Source organism: Culex pipiens, chromosome 3 (genome assembly GCF_016801865.2).
Source record: "Culex pipiens pallens isolate TS chromosome 3, TS_CPP_V2, whole genome shotgun sequence".
Taxonomy (NCBI): domain Eukaryota; kingdom Metazoa; phylum Arthropoda; class Insecta; order Diptera; family Culicidae; genus Culex; species Culex pipiens.
The window spans coordinates 162555278-162577322 of NC_068939.1; the positions used below are offsets into that span (position 1 = coordinate 162555278).

A 22045-nucleotide genomic window follows, 5' to 3' on the forward strand; every position below is an offset into this window, starting at 1 on the left:
CCTACAAATTTGGTCCAAATCGGTGAAGGTCGAGTCCAAAGGTGTACCCAGTTGACCTGGAATGACCCAATATGCGATGTAATATTTATCACAAAAATGCTGTCCTCAGATTTATTAAAAATGCCTAAGAAATCAAAACGATAATAACTAATAAATAGTAATAATACATACAAACAGTGACAAAAAAAACTCTTTTTTTTATTTTCACATTTTATGTTTCTTATTAAAAGGCAAAATAAAAGTGTATTTTCGACCATTCCGCCCTTTTTGTCATGTCAATGTTTGAAAAGTACCTAAATATATTTAAATATATATTTAAAACTTTAAATATTTAAATTTTCATATATTAGGCTAAGTTTGACAATTCTGAAAATATAATTTTTCGGAAAAATCGAAAAAATGTCTAAATGTTTTAATTTAAAAATATTGAAAATCATGAAAATTTTGTAGATAATTGTCCAGAATTTTGTCAGCTTTAAAATAAAATACGTTTGGTAATGATGAACACAACTTTAGAAACAAACAAAAAAAATACTAATTTTACCATAAACTAGGCTTAAAGTTGGCTATCACTCGAAAATTATGCATTTTATGTATAAATAAAAATTAATGAACTTATCGTTTACATTTCCAATTCAACATCAGGCTTGTTAAAATTTCATGCTTCTACCATCATAAAATTACATAACATCAATAATATTATGAAAACATTTTTTACTAAAGTTTTAGGTCTTTTTCCAATCCAAAATTTCAGAAAGTTCGAAAGTGCCCTAATTGATAAAAATACAATAACAATCGTAGAACTTTCTTTTATGAAAACTTGAATTTTCAGCTAGAATTATTTTATTTGTCTTATGATTTTTTGGCAATTTTTGAATGTATGGAAGGGGTCAACAACCTGAAATTTAAATAGAATTTCAAAAAAAAAATTTCAACTGTCCGTAATTCTCTTTGGCTTAAAATGTGCGAGTTTTTGTTTTTAAATATCAAAAAATGTCAAAACATTAAAATGCTGCTATTGAGCAATTCCAGCTCAAATCAGGAATTTTTCTGGTACTTTTGTACCCGACCCTCTCCGATTTCAATGAAACTTTGTAGAAATGTTATCCGAGTCCTATATGTCATTTTTGTGTATATGGAGCCAATAGTACTCGAAAATAACTTTTAAGGAGGGCGTAAGATATTTAAATATTTTTGTATTTTGTAATAGTACTCGAAAATAACTTTTAAGGAGGGCGTAAGATATTTAAATATTTTTGTATTTTGTAATTTAAAAATTACTGTATCTCGAAGCCGTTAAGTCGTATCAAAAAGTGGTCAAAGACAAACTTGTAGGAAATTGGACGGGCTTTCTGAAAAAATACACTGAAACAAAAATACACGCCACATCTATGAGATTTTTTCATTTGTAAGTCTAAAACTTAAATTTAACGGTGATGTCACGATTTTTTTTTCATTCAAATTTTTTGAGGAAATGGCCTAAAATGTTACCAAAAGACTGACGAAAAATGCATGATGGTATGTCTCTCTTAAAAAAATACAAAAATCATTTACTAAAACTGTTTTTTTTAAGTGGTCTAAACGGCAAAATTTTTAAAAACCAGTAGTGGGGATCGATTTTCCAGACAATTTTACATAAAAGTCTCCATATTGACCATTGTCCTATGTCCAATCCTTGGGAAGATACAGCGATTTTAAAAACAAAAATGTTGAAAAAACGGGTTTTTTGATGGTTTTTGGCAATTTCTATATGACAGACTTGATTTTTCAGTCTCGTAAATATTTTTACCGGAAAGCTCGTCCAATTTCCTATAAGTTTGCCTGTGACAGCTTTTGGATTTCTATCGTTTTTATATTTACGTAAGCAAATTTACTGGCCTGGTTTCAACCACACTGAAAAAAATATTCTATTTTCAGTTATTAGCAATGCAATTAAGATTATATCTGTAAGCCCTTACATCTAATTGAAATGCTGTCAAAGGCAAACTTATGGGAAATTGGACGAGCTTTCCGGTAAAAATATTTACGAGACACACCTTTAAATTTAAGTTTTAGACTTAAAAATCAAAAAATCTCATAGATGTGGCGCGCATTTTTGTTTCAGTGTATTTTTTTCAGAAAGTCCGTCCAATTTCCTTCAAGTTTGTCTTTGACCACTTTTTGAAAGACGCAACGGCTTCGAGATACAGTAATTTTTAAATTACAAAACACAAAAATATTTAAATATCTTACGCCCTTCTCAAATGTTATTTTCGAGTACTGTTGGCTCCATGTACACAAAAATGGCTTATATAGGCCCAGGATAACATGTCTACAAAGTTTCATTGAAATCGGATAGGGTCGAGTACAAAAGTACCAGAAAAAATCCTGATTTGAGCTGGAATTGCTCTATTGATAAATTTAATTTTGGTTAAAAAAGTTAACTTGCAATCTGTTTTTTTTTGTGTTTTTTTTTAATGAATAGTCTTCATCAATACTACAACTTTGCCGAAGACACCAAATCGATCAGAAAGTATTCCTTCAAAATTACCAATATCATCGAACCATTTTTGTATGCATTTTTGTTGCACACATTTTGACGCCGTCGTACTAACTTGACGTACGTCGCTTTTTGGCGTTCCGAGAAAAACGCGTTTTAATGTTGAAACAAAAACAAACACGTTTTGTTTGGTAGGCCATTCTGTGTTTTGTTTTCCCGAAGTTTGGTTGAATTTGGTTGCTGGAGTCTCGAGTTACAATTACAAATGTTTACGGTAGTCGGGCTTGCACGTGTGTCAAACGCGTTCTGACCTGGAATACCTTAGGCCAGTTGTCGCAAAAACTTCTTTCTTATGAAAAGTGACAAAAATGCACGGAGTTTTTTCGGATTTTATGGAATCTCTCAAGATTTAAATCGAATTTGAAGGATCTGTGAAGGTCAAAAGGCATTTCGAGCTGCACAAAATGGCGTTCTTAACTCAATTTGGCTCAAAATGCACGTACGACAAGTTAGCAAGACGGCGTGTTATAAAGACTTTGACGGGTGAACCAATGACACGAAATGTATTCTTTGGTCAATTTAATCTACTCAAAACCAACGCAGCCGCACAGTTTCAATTACAATCAGTTTGGCAACTCCGATAATTGCATCACCCATCTGATAGTCACCGGGTCTCACGAACCACATCGCCACGATGCCCCCCCGAAATTGCTGCCTTCCGAAAACGAGACCTCACTTCAAATTACGATAATTGCCACTCTTGCAATCCTTTCTCGGCAGACAGAATTCTCTACGGCCGCCAGACAGCAGCTTCTGATCGTCCTTGGTGCCGCAACAATCGACGCAACCGGCAGTGTGACTCGCCCAGTAATCTGGGTGCTTGTAAATTAATTTACTTTCTATTTTTACTTTTTTCCGAGCTCCTCCTTCGTGTGACGGTTACCGGTGTGGTGTTTGTCGTCCTAAGCGCCCGGGAAGTTGAGATCTCAGCTGAGCTTCTTGCAAGCTTGCGTGAGCGTTTGACAATGTTGGCTACTGACGGGGATGGGAAAAGTTTTAGGAAAGAATTTTAAATTGACGAATTTACTCCTGAAACGTCAGATTATTTTTCCTTAAACTTTTTTTTTCAATTTTGGAAAGTTGGTAAGTTTTTGCAACTTTTTTTCTCTAATTTTGTATCACCTTTTCCGGTCACATACTCCACACATTACACACCAAGCTTAATTCTCGGGTGGAAAATTGTTATTGGCGCTGAGAATGCAATTTCATTTTCGCTTACTGGCACCACCACCGCACACTTCTCGAGCAGCGCTCTCGACAAGATGAAGTCATGAAGACGGGGCGTCTTGTCTCCAGAAATCGATTTCGTCCATGAGAAAGGATGCCCGACGATGATGGTGCTGATGGGGGTGGTGATAAAGAAGACGACAATGATTACACGCTCGGAGGAAGCTTTCGAAGACAGCTCCACTGAACTGAGGGGAGGGGGTGGTGTCCCCCCACCCCCTTGGAAGAATCGTGGCGAAAAGCTAACAAGAATTGGAACGTGCCCGGTTGTAAAAGGTTGAAGGAATGGGGACAGAGGTTCCCTTTTTTGGAATCTGGTTCAAAATTTGGGTCATCTGCAATTTGACTAGGCGGGCGCCGGTAATGACCAAATTGACTCAAACTGAAGAGTGTTTGCAGCTCAAGCACGAAACAATCATCAAGAAGCTGAGAGCGTTACATTGTGTCACTCAACTGACGTCAAGTTATCGTAGCGAAGTGGTTAAGAGAAAGAAAGTCAATCAAAGTGCTCTGGATTGATTCCCGTGGAAGATTTTTTTTCAGAGACATTTTTTTAATTTTATTGAGAACCACTGGCCAATCCGATGCCTACGGCCCCAAGATTCAATTCGACGAAACCGCCCCCATACGCATTAAGGTAAACTGAGAGCAGATAATTACCGGAGGGCCCCAGTTGGAAGAAGTGAGGCTAAGGATAAATTGACCCCCGGCGGGTCACTGATGAGTCCCTGGCAAAACGGCACGGTTCTCCGGTAACAAATGGTTGGTTATAAATTTTCCTTACCGCCATACGTCTAACTAATGGCTTGCGGCAGGGCCCCGAAGGGGCCAGCGAAGCTCACGCTTGAATGTATTGTGATTCAAACTTAATTTAAACTATTCAAGATTAACCGACGAGCGTCATTCCGCTAACAGGTTTCAATTAATTTAAGCTCAATTTAAGCGAGATCCAAACAATTCACGAATGACGATTCAAATCAGCGTTTTTCACTATTCTGAAGAGCAGTCACAGTGTGCATAAATCACGAGTGACAAGGGCGGAACTGTGACCGACCGGACTCGACTCGTTTCAATTACTGGACTGTGCCGGACAAGTTGACAGCCCTTGTGCACATGGTGCCCACCCCTCCCCCGGTAATTAATCTGACCGCACGTGGGCATAAATAAAACTTTCTGGTGCCAAAATGGAGGGCAGTGTTTTTTTTCCGAGGTCCACACCAGTTGTTTGCGTATGGTTTCCGATGTACGAGGCAGTTTAATTAAAATACATGTTTTACGCAACTTTTTTTTTTTCATTGTAACAAAGCAAACCGATTTTCGTGTAGGTGGTTAAAATTACAATCTAGTTGTGCGACCGACCAATGCATTTTTATTGGAATTTGTTTTACCACAGCCTTTATTAAGTATCATTTTTGTTTCCGATCAGTTATCTATGAAATCAACTATCAAACTATCAGTAAAACCGATTCCAATTGAAATGAAAAAATAAATAAATATGGCGTTTAGAAAAACATGTTTTCTCAACAGTTTTTAATTAAGTAGTTCTTCATATTTTCGTAAATCATTTCGATTTTATTTGGTTGAAACTTTGTTCATACAATCCTAATTTTTTAATTTTTAATTATTTATATTGAAAAGATGAGCAAATTTCACAAAAGTTTCATTTTTAAATATTAAAAATCGAACCAATAGTTTTCGAGTGATAACGTCAGTTGAAAATTAGTGGCTTATTTAGGTGACACTTAAAACAACTCTTTTCATCGATAAAAATTTCTCTTGAGGCTGCTTTTGATAACGAATTGTCTAATGTTCATAGTCTCAGAGAGAAAAATGCAAACAAAATCATCAGCTGTTCGGGCCGAAAGCTGTCAGCCCGAAGAAAATTTTCCAACTGAGCAGTGTCCAACCCCACGGCTACTGCGATCGACGACAAAGCTGGCAACCGCGCGCCGTTGACGACGGTGCGAGAACGAGAGAGATGGAGAGAACAACGCAACGAACGCACCCGCGTGTGGAGAGTTTTTTGGCGCGCAACGACCGAGTTAGCGCGATCGTGCGAGAAGCTGAGACAAGTTCGCCGCAAGCAGCCGAAGTGATCGGACGGAAGTTACGTCGTCGCGAATCTACTCGAAGGAAACCTTAAGTTTAATTAGTCGATAAATAGATGTAGTTAAGAGAAACTTGAGTGTTTTAGTGGCTTGCTTGCGATAATCCGACCCTCCCAGTGAAATTCCCGGTTCCCCCAGTCCGCCGGAAGAAGTGTTGTGTTTGCTCGAGAAATTACAGTCCGCTCGAATCGAAACTGGACATGGTCCAAACGAGCCGGATCTGGTGAACCGGAAGTGCGGGGTAGTGCCCAGGACAAAGGCGGAGGGTCGTTTGTATCGCGGCAAGTGGACAAGTTCGCGAAAAGTGCGAAAAAAGTGAACGCCGCGACCAAGTGAAAAAGCCGCCATCTTGGCGAAAAAAGAAGCGACGCCATCTTGCGTCCAGAACGTTCTTGAGAGGAAAAAAGTTCCAGAAGAAGAACAAGTGGAAGGTTCCAGAAGCGGAACCGGAAGATAGTGAAGTGTCGGCCAAGAGGACGCCATTGTTTCCCCCTAGCACCGTGATTTCCAACTTGGTGGATTTCCGTGTTAGGTTCGGGCAAAAGGCTCGATTGGTGGTGTCCCTCGAATGCCGAAAAGTTCCGCGAAAGCTCCTGCAACATCACCTGGAAGCGCTGAGTTCGGAAACTCGGCCATATCGTCGACTCCTGTAGTGAAGAAGGAGAAGAAGAAGCGGAAGTTGCAGGACAAGATCAAGATGGAGATCGAGACGCTCGTCCACCGCCGAGGCCTGGCCAAAGGTAAGGTGACGAAGATACTCAAAGCTATTCGCCCCACGGAGACTGCGGAAGTTCGCCAGCTAAGCGAGCCGCAAGTTCATGTCTACATGAAAAAGTTGGAAACCGCTCAGAAGGAGTACATGTCCAACCACGAATCCATCCTGGCCATGGTCGACATGGAGGGTCGTAAGCAGGCTGACAAGCATTACGAAGAATTTGACGACCTCCATGACAGAGTGGCCCTCATGCTCGAAGAGCAGTTGCTCGGGTTCAATGCCACAAGGGCAAACGGAACCTTGAACGCAACTGCACCCCCGCAAGCCCCTCAACCCCCTGTCATTGTTCACCATCCCTTGAGAATGCCAATCCCCTCGTTCGACGGCCGCTACGAGAGTTGGCCGAAGTTCAAGGTCCTGTTCAAGGAAGTGGTCGACAAGGCGCCCGATCCGCCAGCAGTGAAGCTCTACCATCTGGAACACGCGCTGGTGGGGGGTGCAGTTGGGTCGATCGACGCGAAGACCATCAGCGAGGGCAACTACGCCCATGCCTGGGAAATTCTGGAGGAAAAGTACGGCAACAAGCGTCATGCGATCGACAGACACATCAACGGGCTGCTGAACCTGACGAAGATGAACAAGGAGAACCACGTCGAGTTGAGAGGCCTGGTGGACGAGTGCACAAGGCACGTAGAGAGTCTGAAGTTCCTGGAACAGGAGTTCACGGGAATATCAGAGCTGATTGTGGTCCATCTGCTCGGCGCAGCGCTGGACAAGGACACTCGAAGACGCTGGGAGTCGGAGGTCAAGAAAGGAGAACTGCCCCAGTACGATCAGATGCTGGAGTTCCTGAAGGCCCAGTGCTTCGTCATGGAGCGTTGCGAGGACCTGAAACCAAAGCAGCCAACGGTCCAGCCCAAGCCGGCCGTCAAGTCCAGCCAGAAGTCGTACGCCGTGTCCACGTCCGAGTCCGAGACCAGGTCGGAAGACAGGTGCGACATCTGTGGCAAGGGCCACAAGAACCACGCCTGCCCGGAATTCAAGGCACTTCCGTTGCAGCAGAGAATGGTCAAGGTTCGGGAGCACAACCTGTGCTTCAACTGTCTAAAGAAGGGACACCCCAGCAAGAAGTGCACTTCACCGGGAACCTGCTCGAAGTGCAAACGACGTCACCACAGTCTGCTCCACTCCGAAGAACGCCCCAAGTCGGAACAGAAGGTGACACAAGCACCGCCGGAACAAGCCCCGGAGGTCAAGAAGCAAGAAGCAGCTCAGCTGACAACCGCGAGTTGCCACAACGAGACGCCAACCCAACAGGTGCTGCTTCTCACGGCAGTGGTGGACATAATGGATCGAAACAACAAGGCCCACCCCTGCAGAGTTTTATTGGACAGTGCGTCACAAGCTAACCTCATCTCGAGGGCCATGGTGGAGTCGCTGGGCTTGAAGCAGTTTCCGTCCAACGTCACCGTGGCAGGAATCGACGGCACGAAAACCCACGCTTCATCGGGCAGCGTGGTCCAACTTCGTTCGAGGTACTCCAGCTTCAGCGCGAACATCAAGTGTTTGGTCACGGAGAGGGTCACGGCCGACCTTCCCACGTCCGCAGTGAACGTGCGCAGCTGGGAGCTGCCACCTGGAGTACAACTTGCGGACCCGTCTTTCCACCAGCCTGGGAAGGTGGATCTGCTACTGGGCAATCAACTGTTCTTGAAGTTGCTGATGCCCGGAGAAGTGCATTTGGCGGAACACCTGCCAATGCTACGCGAGACTCAGTTCGGCTGGGTCGTTGGTGGCGTGTGCGATGAAGAAGACGAAGCTGCAGCAGTGGTTCACTCGCACTCAGCCACACTGGAAGACTTGAACCGCACCGTTCAACGTTTTTGGGAGCTGGAAGAATACGAAAGTGATGTGAAAGTGTCAAGTGAAGAAAGTGAATGTGAGCTGCACTTCACGGAAACACACCGTCGGGATGCAACTGGGAGGTACGTGGTGGAGCTTCCGCTCAAAGAGTCGGTCGCCGAGCTCGGCGATTCACGTACGATGGCGCTGCGAAGATTCTACGCTCTGGAGAGAAAGCTTGCACAACAGCCGGAGTTGAAGAAGCAGTACGTCGAGTTCATGGAAGAGTACGAGAAGCTTGGACACTGCAAGGAGATACAAGAAGGTGAAGATCCAGCGGGACTCAAGAAGTGGTACCTGCCTCACCACGCCGTTCTTCGCCCGTCGAATACTACCACCAAGTGCCGCGTGGTGTTCGACGCATCCGCCAAAGTGAACGGCCTCTCTCTCAACGATGTGATGAAGGTAGGTGACCTAAACCAAAGCTCCCTTGTCTCGATCGTTCTTCGCTTTCGCTTCCCCCGCTACGTGCTGACCACAGACGTGGCCAAGATGTATCGGCAAGTCCTTGTCGATGAAAGGCACACGCCGCTGCAGCGCGTGTTTTGGAGAACCGATCCAACGAAACCGCTTAGGGTGCTAGAGTTGACGACGGTCACCTACGGCACTGCATCCGCACCATTTCTGGCCACACGAGCGCTCCAGCAGCTGGCCAGAGACGAGAAGCATCGATTCCCACTAGCAGCCAAGATCATCGAGGAAGACTTCTACGTCGACAACGCGCTGTTCGGTTTCGACGACATTTCACAAGCTTCCGAAGCGCAATCGCAGCTGATCCAACTGTGCAAGGCAGGCGGATTTGAGTTGCACAAGTGGTCGTCGAACAGTCCGGAACTCTTGGAGGCCATTCCGGAAGCCGATCGGGAGGAGCTTGTCAGCGTTGGTGGAACTGGAACCAAGGAGGTGATCAAGGCTCTGGGTCTGCTGTGGAACCCCGCGGCGGACGAACTACAATTTGCGCCGCTGCCTTCCGAGCGAGGCGGGCGGCCAACGAAATCGCAAGTGCTCTCGCGTGTCGCGAGCATCTTCGACCCGGCCGGAATCGCTGCGCCAGTGGTTCTCGTCGGCAAGTTATTGATGAAGCGTATCTGGGAAAAGGAGATTGGATGGAATCAGCAGATACCTGAAGAGCTAGTGAAGGAGTGGGAGAACTTCCTGGATGCAATCCGGGACCTCGACAAGATTCGAGTGCCGCGTAGGGTGGTGGCTACGAACGCCGCTGCTAACGAGCTGCACGGGTACGCCGACGCGTCGAAGCACGCGTACGGAGCTTGCGTGTACGTGAAATCGATCATCCCAGGGAGCCCCGCGGAACTGAACCTGCTGTGCGCCAAATCGAAATTGGTTCCAAAGACGGTGAAAACGATCCCACGGAGTGAGCTGCTGGCCGCACGCTTGCTGCACCGGTTGGTCAAGAACGTCCTGGAGGCGGTGGACTTCGTCTTCAGGAAAATTGTGCTGTGGTCTGACAGCCAGGTCGTGCTTGCTTGGCTAAAAAAGAAACCTGATCAACTGGAGGTGTTTGTGAAAAATCGGGTTGCTGAGATTGTCGCTACCGGCGGTATTTTCGAGTGGAAGTATGTGCGCACTGCAGACAACCCTGCAGATATCGTTTCACGCGGTATGTCTGCAACCAAGCTAGCAACCAACGAGAAATGGAAGAAGTGCGCAGAGTACCAGCGAAGTGAGATCTGCGAAATGGAGGAACCAGAGCCGCTGCCAGATGACGCCGTTCCAGAGCTTCGTCGTGCTGTGGTCGTAAGCGCGGCCATCCAGTACGAAACATTTCAACCAACGTTCGAGAGGATCGAATCGTTTCGAGAGCTGCAGCGCATCTTCGCCTACGTCGTGCGGTTCTGCCGCAACTGTAAGGAGAAGGTCAAGGAAAGGCGGATCGTGTCAAGGTACCCTACGATCCCAGAGATGCGCGAGTCGCAGAAGGCGATTTTGCGAGCGGTGCAACACCTGGAGTTCGCCGCCGAAATAGCCAGCCTCGAGAAAGGTGAGTCCTCCAAGAAACTAAATTGTTTGAACCCATTTCTGGACGATGGGTTGTTGCGTGTGGGCGGTCGCCTGCGCCATTCGCGGCTGCCGTACGCAACCAAGCACCAGTGGATACTGCCGCAGCACAACAAGGTGGTGCAGAACCTGGTCAGATGCATTCACAAGGAGAACTTGCATGCTGGCCCGCTAGCATTGCTGGCGGCAGTTCGCCGGCAATTCTGGATACCCAACGCTCGTTCGGTGGTACGCAAGATCACACGGAGCTGCGTGCAGTGTTTCAAGGTCAGTCCCACGACAGCCAAGCAGTTTATGGGAGACCTGCCAACGAGTCGCTGCGACAGAGCTCCAGCGTTTCAGAAGGTTGGCCTGGACTTCGCGGGCCCGTTCCTCATCAAGCAAGCTGGACGGAAGGCGGCCCCGGTCAAGGGTTACGTGTGCGTGTTCGTGTGCATGGTAACGAAGGGAATCCACCTGGAGGCGGTCGAGAGCCTGTCGACTGAAGCATTCATCGCTGCGCTGCTACGGTTCGTGTCCCGCCGTGGTCTACCCGAGGAGCTTTTTTCTGATAACGGGACGAACTTCGTCGGCGCCAAGCACGAGTTACACGACCTGTACAAGCTGTTCCAGGATCAGCTGACGGAGAGAAAGATTTTTGAGTTTTGCCAGCCGCGCGAGATTCAATGGAGTATGATCCCCCCTGGCGCACCGCACATGGGAGGAATTTGGGAAGCAGGAGTCAAGAGCACCAAGACGATCCTGAAGAAGGTATGCAACACTGCGTTACTCACGATGACGGAATTTGCTACCCTGCTCTGCCAGATTGAGGCGCAACTCAATTCGCGGCCTCTGTACGCGCAGTCCGAGGACCCATCGGACCCCGAACCGCTAACGCCGGGACATTTTTTGATTGACCGTCCGCTGACGGCAATACCAGAGCCAACCTACGAGGAGATTCCTACAAATCGACTGTCCCGCTGGCAGTACGTCCAGGTGCTCCGTGACAACTTTTGGAAGCGCTGGTCACGGGAGTATCTGGTGGAACTTCAAGCTCGGGGAAAATGGACCAGGAAGATGGTCAACGTGCGCAAGGGCATGGTTGTCATGATCAAGGAGGACAACTTGCCACCCCAATCGTGGAGACTCGGAGTGGTTACCGAAACTTACCCGGGTCCGGACAAGATGGTTCGAGTCGTCGACTTGCGAACACGTTCCGGAATATTGAAGCGGCCGATCCACAAGCTGGCACCGCTGCCGATTCTGGACAACGCCGAGACTACAGCCGCTTCCGGTGGGGAGGATGTTCGGGCCGAAAGCTGTCAGCCCGAAGAAAATTTTACAACTGAGCAGTGTCCAACCCCACGGCTACTGCGATCGACGACAAAGCTGGCAACCGCGCGCCGTTGACGACGGTGCGAGAACGAGGGAGAAGGAGAGAACGACGCAACGAACGCACCCGCGTGTGGAGAGTTTTTTGGCGCGCAACGAACGAGTTAGCGCGATCGTGCGAGAAGCTGGGACAAGTTCGCCGCAAGCAGCCGAAGTGATCGGACGGAAGTTACGTCGTCGCGAATCTACTCGAAGGAAACCTTAAGTTTAATTAGTCGATAAATAGATGTAGTTAAGAGAAACTTGAGTGTTTTAGTGGCTTGCTTGCGATAATCCGATCCTCCCAGTGAAATTCCCGGTTCCCCCAGTCCGCCGGAAGAAGTGTTGTGTTTGCTCGAGAAATTACAGTCCGCTCGAATCGAAACTGGACATCAGCTTTTCAAAAAAAGCTGGCTCGATCAAATACTTAAAATAATAAAAATGTTAAAATTTCCGAAAATTTTAACCTTCACTTGACTTTCACTACAAAACAGTACAACTATAAAAAAACAGTAAAGAACTTTTCAATTGCAAAACAATAATTTTAAAACATTTGTTACCACTTTTTCTGTATTTTCAAAAAAAAATAATATCTTTGCAACCATATTCTGCACTATCATATGCACTATGGCGCAATAGATGTCTTTCTGAGTCCGTTTTATGGGAACAAAAAAAAAATGAAAATGCGTACAAAATTTCGTTTTGATACACATATTGCAACTTATAAAAATTTGAGTTCTTTAAAACAATCGGTATTTTGTGAAATTTTTAGCAAGTCATTCAAAAAATTCTAAAACAATGCATGCATGCAAAATTTCGCTTTGTTTGATATTCATATTGCAATTTATAAAAATTTTAGTATTTTCGAAAAAACTGTATTTTGTGAAAATTACAGAACTTTTGAAATTCGTGAAATTTAATATTTTTTTAAATTCATGTTACGGAAAATTTATTAAATCAACTTAAAAAATTATTTTCAATCACTCCTGGCAGTTCCCTGAAGATATTTCATGATTAAACTGAGTAAGAGATGATTTAAGCTGAAAATTTTGCCATGCGCAAAGTGAACTGTCAAACTTTGCGAGCGTTTTTCTCTGAACACCGAGTTGATTTACGGGTGCCACAATATCTCGAGATAGGATAGACCAAATTGGATGAAATTTTGGGTGAAGATTCGCAAGACGAAGTCCGATTTTGAAATTTTGCATTTTAAAAAAATACAAAAATCAAAAATTCAAAAATTTTGAGCCGATTTGGTCAAGGCAGTGTCGATATATCGAGGCACACGTTTTTTGAAAATGCTAACTTCATATAGCTACATCTCGGCAATGATGCAACCAAATGTTCAAATTTATTTTGATGAAAGTTGAAAATGTATGTTTTCATGACCTGATTTTTTTGGGTTTGTGCTCAAAACAACCTCTGACATTTTTGCCGATTAATATGTATGTAACCCCTTAAGTTTTATGCACTCATTGTAATTCTTTTATTTATTTTAATGTTTTGCAACCAAATTTGTTTTTAAACTGTTTTGAATTGTTTTCAATTATAACAGTTTGACTACTATTTCCTATTAAATGGATTAAATACCAATGAAATTAGAAGATTCCTAATCGGGATTCGCAAGATTTAATTTTTTTTTTCTTCTGAGTACCGTGAAATTTGGCATAAAATTTTATTATTTTGCATTAACAGTCTTTGTGGAAATTGTAAATTCCCGGGCAGACGGTAATAACAAAATTAATAATATTTCAATAACAAATCCTGTTAAAATAACAAAAAGTGTTATTATTTTAACCTGAAGTTCAACTTCAAGAAGAAAAAATAATAACAGTTTCTGATAAAATAACAAAATTTGGTATTGAAGTGATTTTATATTGAAAATGTTTAATAACACGCCAATAAGAGGAAATGTTATACATTTCAAAAACTCTCCTAATAACAAAATTTGTTATTCGTTCGGTATACTGACTTAGAAATAAAATTACCACAAATCGCACAAATGGAAAAGTTTCTAAGTGTCCATAACACAATCTGTTATTATTTTTTCTTTTGTTAAATATGTTTAGATCTTTGGGATAATTTAGTCTAATTTCGTCGGGGTCATTATCTTGGCCATGAAATGGGGTCCTTAAGCTAAAATTATTTTAAAAAATTGAAATTTTGGAAGCTGATTTTTTTAATTTTTTGATATACTCCCTAAGGGACTTTGCTAAAATTGGCTAGAACTATGGGATAATTATGACCAATTTCGTCGGGGTCATTATTTTGGCCATGAAATGGGGTCCTTAAGCTAAAATTATTCTAAAAAGTTGAAATTTTGGAAGTTGATTTTTTAAATTATTTGATATACCCCCTAAGGGATTTTACTAAAATTGGCTAGAACTATGAAATAATTTTGACCAATTTCATCGGGGTCATTATTTCACCATGAAATGGGGTTTCAAGCTAAAATTAATCCGATAAATTAACTTTTGAGAGTTCTTTTTTTTTATTTTGTTATATTCCCTAACGGAATTGATTTATTTATTGAGAATTTTTGAAGTGTGAATAACAAAAACTGTTATTATTTTCACAGAGCCAGAAGTCGGAGCTGACGTTGAAGTTCGAGCTGGAGTCCGAGGTCACCTCGGAGACTGCATCGGATTCATCTAATTTTCAGCAACTTTTACTTGGAGTCGGAATCTGTGAAGTCGGGTATTTTTGGAGAGCTAAAGTCGTCGTTGACGTCATATCCTGCATCCAGAGTCGGAGTTGTCTTCAAAGTATGGATTCAAAGTCGCTTGGAGGTACCTGACTCTGCAGCCCCCCGAGCAGACGGAAATAACTTGGGAAGGTCAGTTTTTGATATTGTGAGAAGATCGAAATATGTTATTGGGATGATCGGATTAGTTGTTAAAATAACAAAAATCAATAACAAAGATTTGTTCGAAGAATAACTCAAAATGTTATTATGTTGTTATTGCAATAACAAACCAATAACACAGAAGGAATCATGAAGGAATAACAAGATTTGTTATTTTGTGCGGAGAGGTGGAGCAGCATAATAACAAAAAATGTTATTGAACTGGTATGTCTCCATAACAAAAAAAGTTATTGTTTTGGTTTATTTGTAATTTGCAAATAAACCTGCAGTTGCCATAACACCTCTGTACTAGTCAGGGCTGCAGAGTCAGGTACCTCCAAGCGACTTTGAATCCATACTTTGAAGACAACTCCGACTCTGGATGCAGGATATGACGTCAACGACGACTTTAGCTCTCCAAAAATACCCGACTTCACAGATTCCGACTCCAAGTAAAAGTTGCTGAAAATTAGATGAATCCGATGCAGTCTCCGAGGTGACCTCGGACTCCAGCTCGAACTTCAACGTCAGCTCCGACTTCTGGCTCTGTGAAAATAATAACAGTTTTTGTTATTCACACTTCAAAAATTCTCAATAAATAAATCAATTCCGTTAGGGAATATAACAAAATAAAAAAAAGAACTCTCAAAAGTTAATTTATCGGATTAATTTTAGCTTGAAACCCCATTTCATGGTGAAATAATGACCCCGATGAAATTGGTCAAAATTATTTCATAGTTCTAGCCAATTTTAGTAAAATCCCTTAGGGGGTATATCAAATAATTTAAAAAATCAACTTCCAAAATTTCAACTTTTTAGAATAATTTTAGCTTAAGGACCCCATTTCATGGCCAAAATAATGACCCCGACGAAATTGGTCATAATTATCCCATAGTTCTAGCCAATTTTAGCAAAGTCCCTTAGGGAGTATATCAAAAAATTAAAAAAATCAGCTTCCAAAATTTCAATTTTTTAAAATAATTTTAGCTTAAGGACCCCATTTCATGGCCAAGATAATGACCCCGACGAAATTAGACTAAATTATCCCAAAGATCTAAACATATTTAACAAAAGAAAAAATAATAACAGATTGTGTTATGGACACTTAGAAACTTTTCCATTTGTGCGATTTGTGGTAATTTTATTTCTAAGTCAGTATACCGAACGAATAACAAATTTTGTTATTAGGAGAGTTTTTGAAATGTATAACATTTCCTCTTATTGGCGTGTTATTAAACATTTTCAATATAATATCACTTCAATACCAAATTTTGTTATTTTATCAGAAACTGTTATTATTTTTTCTTCTTGAAGTTGAACTTCAGGTTAAAATAATAACACTTTTTGTTATTTTAACAGGATTTGTTATTGAAATATTATTAATTTTGTTATTACCGTCTGCCCGGGTTGTGGTAATTTTATTTCTAAGTCAGTATACCGAACGAATAACAAATTTTGTTATTAGGAGAGTTTTTGAAATGTATAACATTTCCTCTTATTGGCGTGTTATTAAACATTTTCAATATAATATCACTTCAATACCAAATTTTGTTATTTTATCAGAAACTGTTATTATTTTTTCTTCTTGAAGTTGAACTTCAGGTTAAAATAATAACACTTTTTGTTATTTTAACAGGATTTGTTATTGAAATATTATTAATTTTGTTATTACCGTCTGCCCGGGCCTGACTAGTACAGAGGTGTTATGGCAACTGCAGGTTTATTTGCAAATTACAAATAAACCAAAACAATAACTTTTTTTGTTATGGAGACATACCAGTTCAATAACATTTTTTGTTATTATGCTGCTCCACCTCTCCGCACAAAATAACAAATCTTGTTATTCCTTCATGATTCCTTCTGTGTTATTGGTTTGTTATTGCAATAACAACATAATAACATTTTGAGTTATTCTTCGAACAAATCTTTGTTATTGATTTTTGTTATTTTAACAACTAATCCGATCATCCCAATAACATATTTCGATCTTCTCACAATATCAAAAACTGACCTTCCCAAGTTATTTCCGTCTGCTCGGGTTCAAAAGCTAAAGGTTAGGCGTCATCCATAAAGTACGTACGCTCTTAGGGGGGGAGGGGGGGTTACCGTAGGTGTGACAAGATGTGACGAAGGGGGGAGGGGGGGTTAGCGAGACTGTGACGTCACGCTATGTTTTTTATGATTGTATAATATTAATTCGAAATGTACACAATTAAATTAAATCCTCTTTTCTAAAATTGTTTGCTTACTATTATGTAGAAGTACCGTCATCAGGGGTGACATTGGGTCATAAAAATTTCTCCATTTTTGTATGACCCAAACTCTCCCCCCAGACCCAATGTCACCCCTGATGACGGTATCACATTATAATTTATTATATAGTCACTTTTTTTCAGCTTAACTTCAAAATTTTGCAAATTAATAAGAAAACTGCTAAAAATGGTTTGAACTTACAAAGCTGTGAAAAACAGTTTTCAAGATTATTTAACACTTGAATGTTATACCAGGTCTTCTAATTTTTAAAAGGTACAAAACTGTTTTTTTATATCGCAATGTTAATTCTAAAAAATGAATAATTAGACAACTTATTTTTTTCATATTAAAATTGTCAAAAATACCAAAATTATGAGAGTTTAAAGAAATAAAAACTATAAAAAATCCCATCGAAAACAAGGGAGGGGGGTCTGGCAAAGGTGACGTACTTTTTGAGGGGGGGTTCAACCTTGTGTGACAAAGTGTGACATAGGGGGGAGGGAGGGTTGATTTGGCCGATTTTTGCGTGACATACTTTATGGATGACGCCTTAGGAAATTTGTCACAGATTATATTTTTCTTCTTGATTTTTTATAATAGTTTTGAAGAGGGAGAGGCAAGCGTTTAAATATATTATGTTTCACTTTAATAGTTTAGAAAAAAGGGAATCAGCAAAAACCATTTTATTATTCAAATGTGTTTAAAAATACAAAAATGGGCATGCAATTTCCAATTCTTTTTGCAAATGTGTCTAATATGAAAATTTAAAATTGATTGAAATAAAACGTAAAATGATGGGAAAAAAGTAATTTGTAATTTTGTAATTTTGCACTTCCGGAAATGTTAAAGGTTTTCAAGGTTAGTTTAACCATTTTTATGGTACCAGTAAAAATTTAAATATTCAAACGTGAATAATCTCTTAGACTACACAACTGAAAACAGGATATTTTTTACAGTGTAGTTCATTGGGTGGTTGTAACCTGAATAGTAAATTAGCTTTCTCAGATAAATAAGAATGCTGTGAGAGGAAAATTTGATTTCCAATTCACAGTAACGCAAAATGTTTTTTTTTTTCGTGAGTTTTTTCATCAATACTTCGATATTTTGAAAACTTATATTAGCAAAACAACTGAACTGGTGTAAAATGCGTTTTAAATAAAATTATAATGAAATGTTGAATCAATGGCTTGTAATTCAAATTTTTCGACTTTGGTAAGAGTCGGGGGACATGTGGCAAAAGCAATGTTGCTTAAAAAGGAATAAAAAAAAACTTGTGCAATTGTTTGTCAACTATTTAATATGAAATTTAATGCATAACATTAATTTTTGCAATTCCGTCGTGAAACTACTTACTTTTCCTGTCATTTTTGAACGACGAAATAGCCTACTTTTCTTTGCCAAAAATAACAGAATCGAATAGCAACACTTTTCAAAATAAATGCTGAAAAGTTCTACTTTTCAGCACTTGTTTCGAAAAGTAACACTTTTCAACATTTTTTCAGATTCAAACGATTTATTGACAAAATACATGAACATTTGACTTATAATTTCACTCAATGGGTGTTTTTTCTGAAATGCAAAAAAATGTTGTATGGAACTCGTTGCAAACCTTGATTTTTTCAGCATAAATAAATACGACGAGTATTTATCCAACTCGGTGAACCTGGTTGGATAAATTTACGACTCGCGCTGAAAAAATCCTCTTTTTGCAACTTGTTGCATAAACTACTATTTTGAATTTATGATCAAATGGGGTACTTATAGGCTTTAAAAAAATAAGATTTTTGAAAAAAATGCAAAAATATTTAATTCAATGAGTGCTTTTTGGAATTTCTCGTTGCTAGATTTGTTTTTTTGGCACTCTCCATATTTACCCAACTCAATAAACCTCGTGAGGTGATTTTACGAAAAAATCTCGTTTCTGCAAAATTCGGCATTAACTACTTTGTACTGCTTGAAATGATAGAAATTTTGCTACTTTTATTAAAAATGTTATAGGACAACAGCATCTAACTCCATCGCGCCTTTAATGTTATCACCACTATGACTGAAAACGGGGGGAAAATTTCTCAAGAGGAAGTGAGCAAGCAAGTTTTTATCAACAGTTTAGAAAAAAAGAGTTTTTTAAATAGTGTAAATCATCCAGCTGGATGGAATTTCCCCTATGTTTTATGTAACCATTCTTTTGATACACTCAAATGCTTAGTATTGAAAAATAAATTTAACGATGGATCAAACACGAACCTTTGACGATTATTATTATTATTATTTGAAACAAAAGATAAGAGCATCGTGCCGGCGTGTCGGAAATAGAGTCAAAAAATTTCAACTTGCAACATTATCAATCGTACTCCTCTTGCAGCCGGCGGCCTCCATCCCGAACCTTAGATAACCTCGGCGCACATGGCGCGTCTACCTGCGCTGCACAATCACCGTAGTAACAGCAATTATCGTTGCATTTTTCGGCATGCAGCTGCATCAACGGTCGACACTGTCAAAACATTTTCACGGTGCGATTACTGTTCGCAAAAACTCCGTCCTCAGATAATGTTGCTAATAAAGTTTGCAAGTTTGGCAGTGTGCAAAACTTTGGGCAAATTTCCTGACTCGATCGACCATGAAATCTTCCGTGGGGGTTCAATTCGGATGGTAGTTTTGTCGGAATTTGTCACCACAGCAGTGTGCAAGTGGCTGCTAAAGTTGGCCACCAACTTTCAAAGAGAGTGCGGAGAGAAGTCTGCTCGTTATCGGAACTTTTTTTTTCGAACACTCAGACATAGAGCAGACAAAAGTGAAACTGGACCTGGAAGGAGGATGAGGAGTCGTATCAAAGAGGCCAAAGACTTTCGTTTCTGAACTGCAGCTGATTGGGAAACGACGACGACGACGATGTGATTGATGCTGGTTTGGTTGGAAAACTTGCACCGAAGAGGGGGAAAAAAAACTAACCGACGATGATGATGGACGGAAAAGTTGACGACGGGAAACTTTAGCCGGTGGGGGGTCAATCTGTGCAGCGACAGGTTAAGTGAAGCAAGTTAAAACTAAATATTAGCATTCATTTGAGAGCAAAGGAGATTTGCGAGTTATTTAAAGAGAAGGTTTTTGAGTTTTAAGAAGATCTCCAGATTCAAAATCCGTTTTCAGACTCAAAAAAGAGTTGGTTGGTCAGTTTTATTTGAGATATTTATTACGACAGTTTTCTAAAAAACTTATTATTCTTTAACTCGTAACATTCCAACGGTTAGACCAAAAGTCTTTCTTCTGGCTGCATTTTATGGGAAATTCTCCAAGGAATTCATTAAAAATATAATATCAATCCTCAAATGCCTCTCAATATTGTTTATTTGCAGTTTATGGTTAAAAACGTTATTTTCAAACATTCCTTATATTCATATATATTTTATTTGATCACCATCGTGTTCCCCGGGCAATTTTACAAAAGCATCAATGCATAGCTCAAACTAAACCAAACCATTGCCGAGAAACAGCCCTTTAGAAATAAAAACTCTGAATTTCCTATGCAAAATTGGTTGCGTCATGTAACAGTGCATTGAATTGCAAACCCCTGAAAGTAGACCTTGAACGCAAGCGTAAGCCTCGTGCTTATTTTTGTAAAGGAAATTCATGGTTTTGCCTTCCTCACTGAGGTAAGGCTATAATCCTGCTCTTAAAATGAACTTTGTATAAAAACGTCGTAGACCCACCTTCATGTATACATATCGACTCAGAATCGAAAACTGAACAAATGTCTGTGTGTATGTGTGTGTGTATGTATGTATGTGACCAACAAACTAGCTCATGTTTCTCGGCACTGGCTGAACCGATTTGACCCGAACTTGTTGCATTCGACTTGGTTTAGGGTCCCATAGATCGAGTTTTATATAGATTGAAGTTTCGATAAGTAGTTCAAAAGTTATGTATAAAAATGTGTTTTCACATATATCCGGATCTCACTTAAAATGTATGTAAACTATGTCCGGGTCCATCATCCGACCCATCGTTAGTTAGGTTATCAAAAGACCTTTCCAACGAGTCCACAACATTGAAGATCTGGCAACCCTGTCTCGAGATATGGCCACTTAAGTGATATTTATGTACTTTTTGGAAGTCGGATCTCACTTAAATGTATATAAACTATGTCCGGATCCACCATCCGACCCATCGTTGGTTAGGTTATCAAATGACCTTTCCATCGAGTCCAAACATTGAAGATCTGGCAACCCTGTCTCGAGATATGGCCACTTAAGTGATATTTATGTACTTTTTGGAAGTCGGATCTCACTTAAATGTATGTAAACTATGTCCGGATCCACCATCCGACCCATCGTTGGTTAGGTTATCAAATGATCTTTCCATCGAGTCCAAAACATTGAAGATCTGGCAACCCTGTCTCGAGATATGGCCACTTAAGTGATATTTATGTACTTTTTGGAAGCCGGATCTCACTTAAATGTATGTAAACTATGTCCGGATCCACTATCCGACCCATCGTTGGTTAGGTTATCAAAAGACCTTTCCATCGAGTCCACAACATTGAAGATCTGGCAACCCTGTCTCGAGATATGGCCACTTAAGTGATATTTATGTACTTTTTGGAAGCCGGATCTCACTTAAATGTATGTAAACTATGTCCGGATCCACCATCCGACCCATCGTTGGTTAGGTTATCAAATGATCTTTCCATCGAGTCCAAAACATTGAAGATCTGGCAACCCTGTCTCGAGATATGGCCACTTAAGTTATATTTATGTACTTTTTGGATGCCGGATCTCACTTAAATGTATGTAAACTATGTCCGGATCCACTATCCGACCCATCGTTGGTTAGGTTATCAAATGACCTTTCCATCGAGTCCACAACATTGAAGATCTGGCAACCCTGTCTCGAGATATGGCCACTTAAGTGATATTTATGTACTTTTTGGAAGCCGGATCTCACTTAAATGTATGTAAACTATGTCCGGATCCACCATCCGACCCATCGTTGGTTAGGTTATCAAATGATCTTTCCATCGAGTCCAAAACATTGAAGATCTGGCAACCCTGTCTCGAGATATGGCCACTTAAGTGATATTTATGTACTTT

General features: G+C 40.9%; 1 protein-coding gene and 1 long non-coding RNA gene across 8 annotated transcripts in view; one reads left to right on the forward strand and one right to left on the reverse strand.

Moving 5' to 3' along the window:
* Window positions 1–22045, forward strand: part of LOC120429861 (very low-density lipoprotein receptor-like) — a 373714-nt gene that overhangs the window by 204349 nt on the left and 147320 nt on the right. The window lies entirely within an intron of this gene.
* LOC128093321 (uncharacterized) lies at window positions 8339–8938 on the reverse strand. The gene is made up of 3 exons (XR_008212405.1): window positions 8798–8938; window positions 8555–8736; window positions 8339–8479 (listed from the first exon to the last, which is right to left on the reverse strand). It is a non-coding gene; the product is annotated as an uncharacterized LOC128093321 (long non-coding RNA).